The sequence below is a fragment of the Choloepus didactylus genome, chromosome 2, assembly GCF_015220235.1.
Source record: "Choloepus didactylus isolate mChoDid1 chromosome 2, mChoDid1.pri, whole genome shotgun sequence".
Classification (NCBI taxonomy): Eukaryota; Metazoa; Chordata; class Mammalia; order Pilosa; family Megalonychidae; genus Choloepus; species Choloepus didactylus.
In genome coordinates, this window is record NC_051308.1 from 83,728,497 (window position 1) to 83,739,843 (window position 11,347).

The 11,347-nt window shown below is 44.5% G+C and overlaps 1 pseudogene; it reads right to left on the reverse strand.

The window, feature by feature from the left end:
* Nucleotides 1-190: 190 nt before the first annotated feature.
* Nucleotides 191-2,527, reverse strand: LOC119512133 (annotated as a pseudogene).
* Between the last annotated feature and the right edge of the window lie 8,820 nt (nucleotides 2,528-11,347).

An 11,347-nucleotide genomic window follows, 5' to 3' on the forward strand; every position in this document is an offset into this window, starting at 1 on the left:
GCACAATATTTGGGTGTAATTGCCATTAAAAAAATCAGTAATGTCCATTACAAATAACTTATCTGGACAGACTCAAAATGAAAATAATTAGTTAACTATAAAATAAAAAGAACCACATGTTTAATAACATAAATATTTTGATAAGAAGGAACTGATGTGACTGAGGAGAGTCTAGACATTCTTGGGTTAATTATAACAACATGGTGATAGGCTTTTCAAGGTACTTTCTATATTCAGCAAGCCACTGTGCTCCAGCTGCTCCATTGACAACCCGATGATCACAACCGAGTGTATCAGACATCAGGCTATCCACGTCAAATCCTCTTTCATTACCTGCTGGAACCAATCTATCCTCTGAAGTATCAATTGCTTGGGGTGGGTTAATAATAGCAGAGAAATTCTTAATTCCAAGCATTCCTAAATTAGAGATTATAGAAGTGCCACCCTGGAATTCATGTGGCTGTAGTTTACCCTCTTGAGCTTCGGTTGCTAAAGAAACAATATCTTTTGCAATGGCTTCCAGTCCTTTTATATGTGCATTAAATGCAATAGGAGTTATAAGTCCTGCAGGAGCACTGACGGCAACACTGATATCAACAACGTGATTCTGTCTTATAACTGTGTCCAGCCAAGAAGAATTTGCTTCAGGAACTTTTAAACATGCCAAAGCCAAAGCTTTTATGATGGTCATTGATGGAAATTTTGCTGCTCTCTTCTAATATCTTATTAAGTTCTTTCTGTGCCAACAAAACTTCTCCCATATTTACATCAGTAGAAAGGTAATAATGAGGTACAGTTTGCTTAGACTGCATTAACTGCCGTGTATTAACTCAGCGAATGTTGCTGATTGGGGTATCTGTGAAGACACCTGTCGGAACCAGTGTCACTCCCGGACCTGGGAGAGGCACTGCAGCTTTGGGACAGGACCAGCTTTGGGAGGCACAAAAAGAGTCAATGTCCTTCTTGGTGATTCCGCCATCCGGTCCCGTCCCTTGCACGTGTGCAAGGTCAATTCCTTTCTCTCTGCCAATTTCTTTGCAAGAGGGCTAAGAAACACCCTGCCCTTTGGTCCAGCAGAAGTAGCTGGGTGGGTGGCTAAAGGTGTAGGAGCTACAGGTCGGGGAGCTGGAGGAACAGTGGCTCCCGGGGGTGGGGTAGGTGGTGGTGCTTGGGGTTTTAAATCAATTACTTCAGTTGGTCTACAGTCAGCAAATGCTGGTATATCTGCCTCTTCTTTCTACAATGATACAGAGTGGGGTCCTAGGGGACATCTCTTGTGCCTTCAGGGTTCAAGATTTTTGCCAGGTAACCTTCCGGAACTTCAAAGCCTATAGGGGCCTTGTCAGTCTCTATCACTTAGCTTTTCACCCACTTTTTTTTCCCTCCATCTCTGAACTGTGCCCATGGTCATGATGAGAGAAAGGGCAGGAAGACCCACCTGCATGTGAACGGGATATGAGCTACCAGGAGCCTGAGCAGAAGGCACAGGAGGCCGAGCATCGGCAGCAGGGGTTGATGGTGGGGCTGCTCGTGGGGGAGGTGCTGCCCAGGAATCCAGTTTTTAAAGGCCTCAATATCCTCAGGCTTTTCAACTGTAATGCAGATTTTCACTCCAACTGGCACCTTCAGCAACAAGAGTCTTTGCCTTGTAATATTCTTCCAGGCTCTCAAACCCAACAGTGGCTTTATCTGTTTCAACCTCTGCAGTTAGATCACCCTCACTGATGTTTTTCTCCCTTCCTTTTTTTTCCAACGGGCTATGGTGCCTGCCTGCACTGTGGGGGAAAGAGTGGGCAATGGAAACTTCTGATGCCGGGAAGACTATAACAGCGGCGGCCGGGCCGCACCAAAAGCTGCAGCGGGAAGCGGTTCCGCGGTGGGGCGAAGAGCTGGAGCTCCAGCCGCAAAGTGTCCGGGCCCCTCCATACCCTGTGATCGCACTGTTGCAGCAGGCTGGGGTCCGGCCGAACCGTGGGGTCGTGCAGGGAGCTTCGGGTCCCTCCCGCAAGGCCGTGCACCGAGCCCCGAATCCCGCCCTTAGAGCCAGACGCTCCACATAATGCCACGGACCCCGAGACCCCAAACCCAACCTCCTTTTACTTTAGTTGTACTTTGGCGATTACCAAGCTCTGGCCCACAGGATGGGGGTTTGAAGAGTAGGTGGCCACGCTGATTCCTTTGCCCTAAATGGGTTACTACAGCAGCAAGAAAGCAAGTGCTGTTTGAGAAAGGGGCCTCTCTAGAAGACACAAGGAGCTCTTGCAAACCATCTAAGAAAAAAAAATCCCCAGCATAATTATAAGCAATGGATATGGGCAGATGGTTTATAGAAGAGGCAAATAAAAAGGCTAATAAGCATATGAAGAGTTGCTCAAACTCTGTAGTAATTCAAGAAATGCAAATTGAAACCACAATGAGCTATCACTTACCTGTTAAACTGGAAAAACCTGGAATCTGGATGATGCCAAGTGTCTATGCAGATGTGGGAACAGAGAAGTGTTGGTGGGAGCATAGCTGCCGCAGCCATTGACGAGACTGCCCTGGCACTGCTTAGTCCTATTAAGTATACACATACCCCCAATATAGTAATTCTATTCCTGGGTCTATTTCCCCCCAAATTCCCAACACATCCTTAAATGTTCATTGCTGTGTTGTTTATAGTGGCGGAGAACTGGAAGCAAACTCAGTGATCATCACTGGAGAGTGGAGAGTTAAAACCGAGTATATGTACACAATGGATGATAATGCAACTGTTGAGAAAAACAGACATGGATGTACCATAGCAACACACAGCAACAGGGATAGATCTTAGCCCAGTGCTAAATGAAATAAACAAACAGACCAGAATGATATATAACAATACTGCTTACAAAAAATTTAAAATACATGCATACAGATCAACAATTCACATTTTCACGTACACAAATACAAAAAATGAATACACATTTTAGAATAGCTGCCTATGAAAGAAGGGGAATGAGAGTGAGAAGGAGTAAAAGAATAAATAAATGAAACAAGAGAATGGCCTTGCACAGACTATGATGAATGATACTGATCTGTGGAGTGTTATGATCTGAGGAGTATAATTCACTTAGCCTTCTGCATCTGGGGTCCAACTAGAACAAAAAGAGATAAGAAAGAAGGGGATTTTCACCTCTTGCACAGAGTCTTCCATGATTGACTTGCTGAAATTTCTATGCAGACGCTCAATAAACACTTGTTAATGGTTTAGTTAACCTTGGGCTTGGCTTTGTTTCCTTTCTACCTTTCATAACAATGTTCATTACTGCTTACAAGGTTGTTCTGTGCTTCATCTTGCCTGATTCTCAAACAGGCATGGCAGTTTTTGGTTTCTCTTATTTTATAGATGACAAAACCTAAGTTCAGAAAGGTCAAGTGACTTGGCCAAGGCCCCACAGCTACTGAGGGGAGAGCTGAGATGTTAGATCTTCTGACTAAGTTCAGTGCTCTTTGCTAGCCTAACAATGCAGCCTTAACTGCCAACCACTTGCAGGAGGGATGGGGGTCACCATGGCCTTGTTTTGTGGGAAGGGATCCTCTTTTCCTTTTCACAAGATATATTGTTTTGTAACTAATGCTTGGATTTCTCTCCATCTGTACTTGATATTTACTACTGCTTGAAAGGTGTTCTGAAATCCCAAGGCAGCAGGCCTCCAGCCCAATGACTGATAAATAGGCTTGCCATGAAAGACAGAAAAGAGATTGTGGCAAGATGTTAGCAGACTGGAAGAAATCCAAATAAGAACAGAGGAAATTGAAGGGACGGAAGGTTTGGTTTCTGAGGCCAGATGGAAATAAGGAAGGGCAATGGAGTCAGGCTAACAAGATGGCCAAAGGGAGCTGGCTGTAAGGCAGTGGTCATGGGCTCCAGGTAGCAGGAAACAGGCAGTGTTGTCAGAGCTTTCCAAGAGGGACAGCATTTGAAATAAAGAATAACATTATACTGAGAGTTTAGACCAAATCCAAGCTAAATCTTACAGAAGGACATAGTGTAACTGGGAGATCTGGAAACTGTCAGCCTGTATCACAGAGGGAGGCTTGGGGAGGCTTACTGAGTTGCCCTCCTCTCCTTCCCTTCAGCCCAGAGGATTTGGCCTGTTTATCCCACAACTCAGATCTCACTGGGCTGTGCTGAGGGCTTGTTCCGGGTCCAGCAAGGCAGCTTCTGTGTTTATTCAGAGTCCTCAATCACACCAGAGAAAGCATTCTAAAATGGACAAAAGTGTCCTGAGGTAGAACTCTCAAAAATCCAGTCCTAGGTGACCAGGTAAAGGAGGCAGCCTTTTATTTATTTATTTATTTATTTTTTGCTGAAAGTACAGGTGGGGGCAGCACTCCATGGAAACCAACAGAGAGCATCGACTGATGGGAGGGGATTGTCAAGGAGGGCTCGGAACCACGTGGGGCAAGCCCAGAGTAAGACACAGCAGGACCTGGGAGAGGGTCAGCAGAATCTGCAAAGCAAAGGATTGAGACTGGACCAAAACAAAACTCTGCCCCCAGCCATGTGGTTTAGAGCAGGAATGGGAGATTCACATCCAAACATGCCTTAGAGTCTTAATATCTGCAAACATACATGCTCAAGCCAATTGCATGACACAAAATATGACTCCTATTCTACATTATGGGTTTAATAAACCACAGTGAATTCTTTGGGTGTCTTTGTGACATTCCAAGTTAACAAACCCTTCTAAGAGTTGACCTGTTTGAGTATTAGAGTCGATATTCTGGTGTCTAGAGGGAATAGCACAAGTAAACAGCATCTGTATCTTGATGGATCTTGGATTTTGTCTGATTACATACTCTGATTTCTCTGGCAGTGGGATAGTCCTGTGATGGGGGTGGGAGGGAGAGGGGCATGCATGCTTTGGAGTGTCAAGCCCACCTTTGGATGGCCTTCGTAAAGCCTTGACCTTTCCCAATGCTTGATGTTGTTCTGGATTAACTATCTCAGATGCTGGGAAGTGGACTGCTGGGTGCATTGTGTCCTTGCATTGCCATGGTGGGGACAAGGGGACAGAATTCTAAGGCACACTCAAACTCTGTGGGTCACGGACTGAAGAATAGTTCCCTCTGAGAAAGAGAATGTGGGGAGCTAACTTGCATTCTATCCCCTTGGACTATGGAATGGACTGGTCATGCTCAGTATCCATTTAAATATTTTCCTTCCTGCAGAATATTTCCCTCTAGTTATTCCCAACCTGCCAGTCAAGTCTGTTATATACACAAGCCTTGGGGGTGTGGGATTTGAAGAATGGGCCGCTAAAGGCAAATGCAACTTCTTCACCCCACTCCTCCCCGGAGTCTAAGGCAGCAGAGGCAGCATCGAGTCAGAAGGACAGTGATCCCAGAGTCCTGGGTGACAAACAGCCCAAAGTGGAGCTGGGCAGGGGCAGAGAGAAGAGGAGCATGCAGGTGGAGATGCCTTTATCAATAGATGACTTGCAACTGGATGTGACCAATTTCTTCGTTTTCTTAAATTTTCTGGAGGAAGTGTGAGGGGGAAAATGAAGAGGTAGGAAGAGGATACTTGGATTACAAAAAATGATGACACTGAACTGATCGCTGCTTCTTTGAAAGTTCCACCTGCTCATGCTAGTACTGCCCCCAGGGTCTTTGTTTCCAGCCAGCAGACAGGGACAAGTGGGGAAAGCTTTTTGTGGTCCAGATGTGGAAGTGACACACATCACTTCTGCTCACAGGCCACTGGCCAGAGCTCAGTCACCAGACACATCTAACTGCAGGGGAGGCTAGAAAAGGTAAAGGAGGCTGCGTGTTCAGGAAGAAGGGGAAACAGGCATTTATTGGGCAGAGTAGTGTCTGCCACAGTCCCTACTTTCTGATCCATCTTTGTTGCTTGGCATTCTCTCTCTCTCTCTCTCTCTCTGTGTCTCTCACTTTTGGCAGTAACATACAGCTTTATTTGGGTGGTGCTTGGACAGGTTCACCTGGAAGTGGGAGAATTTCCAGAGGAGCAAGGTACTATCCAAAAGGGGAAGCGGAGCAAGGAAACTTCCCAGTAGAGAGGGGAGTAACAGAGGGCCTTACATGTGCAAGTGTCGTTGCACAGGGATTCTGTGGGTCAGAGAGCTCTGAAGGACAGAAATGTCTTGGGGGTATTTATAGCCCAAGGGTTTATCTTATTCATAGTTAGCAGATGTTGGGCCCAGTTCTGCAAATTATGCAAAGGAGATTGGATCTAAATGGCTAAAATTGCTGATTTGGGCTACTTTTAAAGCAATTAGATGCATAAGGATTTGAGTTTATTGTCAGTCGGCTTTGGGTCAATGAAGACCCTGCTATGAAGAAGTAAACAACACGGAGGCCAATTTGCTCACACACAGGGGCCATCTTTAGCACATTCATATAATATAGGTATCAAACAATTTGGATATCCATTCACCTTTTGATGGACATTTGAATTGTTTCCAGCTTTGAGCTTTTTCAAATAAAGCCTTTTTGAATAGTCAAAGTTTTTATAAAGACATTGCTTTCATTTCTATTGGGTAAATAGGAGTGACACAGCTGGGTCATATAATACATATAGGCATTCTCTTTTTGCACTTTTGCTTCAATACTGAAATGCTTGTCACTTCCCAGGTAAGCCATCCTCTCTCAAGTCTCTTCATCTTTACAAACACTGTTCCTCTTCCTGGGCCACTTTCTCCACATTCATCTTCATCTGTTTGATGAATTTCTATTCCTCCTTTGGGAATCAGGTCAAGTACTCCTCCCCAGCCCTTTTAAGCCTTCCTTGACTCCTCTTGGCAGACCTGAACACTTGCCCCTCAAAGCTTCTATACCTTATGGATATCTCCATTGCAGCACTTATTTAATTCATAATTGTCTTCAAACGGACCTGTCTCCTTTACTAGACTGCAAGTCCACTGAGGGTGGGAATTGTGTTTTCATTTCTGTATCTGTTTGGCAGAGTGTCTGAAACATAAAAGGCTCACTATAAGCATTTATTGATTGAGTAAATGAATAAAAGATGGACTATCTTCCTGAAGTTTTCTGTTTTTCCAGACTAAATGCTTCCATTTCCCTCTACCTTTCTCCAAGTAGCGTGACTTCTAGATACTTCATCTTTGTCTCCAACTTCAGAATGAGCTCCAATTTGTCTAGATTCATCTTAAAATGGGAGCCACAGTTCTGAACAAGGCATTCTGAGTTTGAACTGATTGGCACGGGCTTCACTGAGCCAACTTTGCCCCCTTGCTTGGATGGTAAAATTCACTGGCAAGTGCAAGTGATCCTTCTCTCCTCTTGGAACACTTTCCCACAGCCATGGACATCTAATATTCTACTCAAGAATTATCCATCCTGAAAGAACATTTTAAAGATCTCAGGGGAGGGGTGCTAAGTTTAGATGTGTAAGAAACTGCTGGATTATGTGGAATTTTGAAAATTATGCCAGATGCTTCTATGCCCTTAGATGGGGACAGTGGTCACAGCAACTAGCAAAGGGCTGTGAACATACTGGTACTCATATTGTTCAAAGTCATACATATAAAAACACCATATAAATTCTTCACAAAAGCAAAGGATTACTGCTTTTTAAAATTAGCACTATTATTAATGATTTTTTGGTCTACCGAGTTTCATCTCACCATCAGGATTTCTCCAAGTGTGCTAATCCACCACCAGCAACAGAAACACCCAGTTTCTGAGGACTCCTAGACCTCGTGCACTAGACTCCCTGTGAGTGTGGCCTGGTAATCTGCATTTTAAGTAGGGTGCTTCTACAATTTATTTCCCAAACTGGGATATTTTTGAGTAAAAGGTGGCACAATTAATAATTATGCTGGGGCAACAGGTCAATCACCCTCATGTCAAGTATTTCTTTGGACCCTGAAGTGTGAGAGCCACTGCCAAAGGCTCTAAGTCTTAAATGGTGGGAACCAGCCATCTTCCCTCCTTTTAACTCACTGCAGCAGCAAAGACAGCACCTTGAACTGACAGTTTGAGCGGGTGGTTCCAGTGCTGCCATTAGGCTGAGCAGGAGCAGAAGGCAGCCAAGAAAGTGAAAGCAAGGGAAGCTGGAGCCCTACTGAACTTAAACAATGTCCCCTATTCAACAGTGAGGAGAACCCCCATGTTAAGTCAGAGACCTGGAGCTGAGACTAGCCACCTTGCATGTGGCGGTGCTTTGCAACGTGACCACATACCCCAGGTGTCATTTAAGATAGCAGCAGGGCCTCCAGCTCCTGGGCTGGGCTGTTGTTTCCTTCCAGGAGAACTTTCTTTCTGTGCATTTTGCCCCTCCTTTTAATTTACTATCATGGAAAAGCACCCCGGTCCATCAAAGCCAATTCTAAGACCTTTGAACCAAAAGGGAACTATAACATTAAACCTGAAATACTAGTCCCAGACCTACCTCACCAGGATCCCTTGAGATTTAGTAAGATACCATCCAGAGCTGGAGTTTTCATTATTCCCTAATAGCACTAAGCCAGCAGTGCCCAGAATCTCTGCATGAACACGTACACTCTCTTTTTCCTTTTTCTATGCCCAACACCCTCATCACACACACATTTTTGCTGTGTTTACAAGCCAAGCCATATACTGCTATGTAAAGGGATGATGAGCCTTCTAATTTGTAGTAGAATAACACTTGGAATTTTGGAAAGGGCAAACTGCTTTTAAGATAGGGTTTTAATCATGCTGTGGGCCAACCAACCAGTTACAGCAACATATGTGACATCTGTAGACAGATAAGTATTCTCTGCCATTAGGGCATGTAGAGGACTGATTCAGAGAGGGCCTGGGAGATGCTCAGTCAAGTCAGGAGAGCAATGGTTGAAGAACTGGGGGTGATGCGCCTGCCTAAAGGAAGATGTGAGTAAGCGTGGAAGGACAACCTACAATAACTTTTGTCAAATATTTTAAGATTTGTCACTTGAAAGAATGTGTTCTAGTTTTCTAATGCTGCCAGAATGCAAAACACCAGAAATGGATTGGCTTTTATAAAAGGGGTTTATTTGGTTACACAGTTACAGTCTTAAGGCCATGAAGTGTCCAAGGTAAACACATCAACAATCAGGTACCTTCACTGGAGGATGGCCAATGGTGTCCGGAAAACCTCTGTTAGCTGGGAAGGCACATGGCCGGCGTCTGCTCCAGAGTTCTGGTTTCAAAATGGCTTTTTCCTAGGACGTTCTTCTCTAGGCTTCAGCTTCTGTCCAAAATGTCAGTCTCAGTTGCTCTTGGGGCATTTGTCCCCTCTTAGCTTCTCCAGAGCAAAAGTCTGCTTTCAAAGGCTGTCTCCAAAATGTCTCTGTAAACTGCAGTTCCTCTCTCAGCCCCTGTGCATTCTGCAAAGTGTCCCTCTTGGCTGTAGCAAGCTCACTCCTTCTGTCTGAGCTTATATAGTGCTCCAGTAAAATAATCAAGGCCCATGCTGAATGGGTGGGGCCACACCTCCATGGAAACTATCCAATGAAAGATCTCGCCCTCAATTGAGTGATCACATCTCCACGGAAACATCCAATTAAAAGTCTCCAACCCAATCAACACCAACTCGTTTCCTACCCACAAAAGACTGCATCAAAGATAATGGCGATTTGGGGGACATAATACATCCAAACCAGCACAGAAGGATTAGTATTATTCTATAAAACTATATGACTCCATGTTTTCTTTTTATGATATTTCCTTGATATTCCCCTCCCCATTGCCTCAACCCATTCAAATGCCACTTCCTTTATAAAACCTTCAGTTGTCCCCTGAATCTTCAGGCTGTGTTCCCCTACCACACTGTATTCTAATTTTTAAAATTATCTCTTTGTTTCATCCACTAGAATGCGGGCCTCTTGAGGGAAGGGGCTGGGGCAGTTTTGTATTTCAGCATCCAATACAGAAGAGACCCCTCATGTGTGTTCACAGAATGAATGAATGAATGTATCTTTGGCAGAGATTTATAGGTCTCTGTAAAGTGATGGGGATTATTGTCAACTCCATTTTATTGATGAAGTAACTGAAGCTCAGAAAGAATACGTGACCCGTCTAAGGTCACCCAACTAGTAAGCAGTGTTGCAGAGACACTTTCTCAGGTCTTCATAGGCCAAATGCCAACCTATTTCCACCCTGAGAAAAAGGGTGAAAGCCCCTAGGCAAAAATAATTGTCAAGCTACCATTTACAGGCAATTACAAACCTCCTCACTGCGATTGGGACTTCTGGTTAAGATACCTAGATAGAATGTAAAATGTCTGCCATGGATATTTATTCCTCATGACAAGCTTTGAAGTGGGAATTATTGTTTCTGTTTTACAGATGAGGAAACTGAAGGTCAGAGAGATTAAGAGACTTGACCAAGGTCACACGTGCAGTAAGTGGCAGAGTCAGAATTTGGACCTAGTGTACTACACGAGGCCGAAGCTCATTAACCTCTCCACGATACTGCTTGGCAGAGTAAATTTCCAATTATTATTGCTAAATGCTGTTTCTGGGACAGGAAGACAGACTTTGACTCAAAATAAAGGTGTATTTTCTAGCAGTGAGAAAACTCCATAGACTGAATGGTTTAATTACTCAGGAGACAGTGAGATGAACATAAATTGTAACTGCAAGTGCTGAAACATTTGGAGGAACTCTAGCTTGGCTGGGTGATTGGAATAGATGACTTTTTATGGGTCCCTCTCTTCAGGATCCTGCCCCCAACATTTGCAAGGTCCAGCACAAGAGGACAAACAGAGGCCTCATACCATGTGTCTAAATATTTAAAAGTTTTAAATCAAGCTAGCAGCTGTAATGTTCTATCTTCTCACCTTGACAAATATACTTTTGTAACACCTGGAAGACCAGGTTCAAGATACCTTGAGGCTCTATGCTGGGATGTACCAGCATGGGGAGCTGGCTCAGTTACCAGCACACAGCCTGCTCCCTTCTCTTCCTACCCCCAACTTGGTACTGCATCTGGGAGGGGCTTCATGCTCACGATGTGTGCACATCCCAGCCCAAATGTCCAGGCTCCATCTACAGTCCCCAAAGAGCTGTCTCTTGGCCCACCCTGAAGGCACAGGGGTGTGCCTACCCTTAGAAGGAGAAGTCTACATGGGGCCTGGAAAAAACACAAAACAAAACCTGGAGTCTGATTGTACCAAAGGTCCAGAATTCCCAAGTATCCTCCAGAGGGCAGGATGCAGAATGGAAACCCAGGGAATGCCTTTTTGATTCCCAGATGGATGTCCTCTCCTTTTATCAAAGGAAAACCTCAGCTAGAAGATGTGGGTGTGGAGGGGAAAATGTGCTTCAGGGACTTCCACTTGCAGTTTAGAAATGCCTGTATTTATAGCCTGTGCAGTGACCTTTCTAGTTGACTGCAA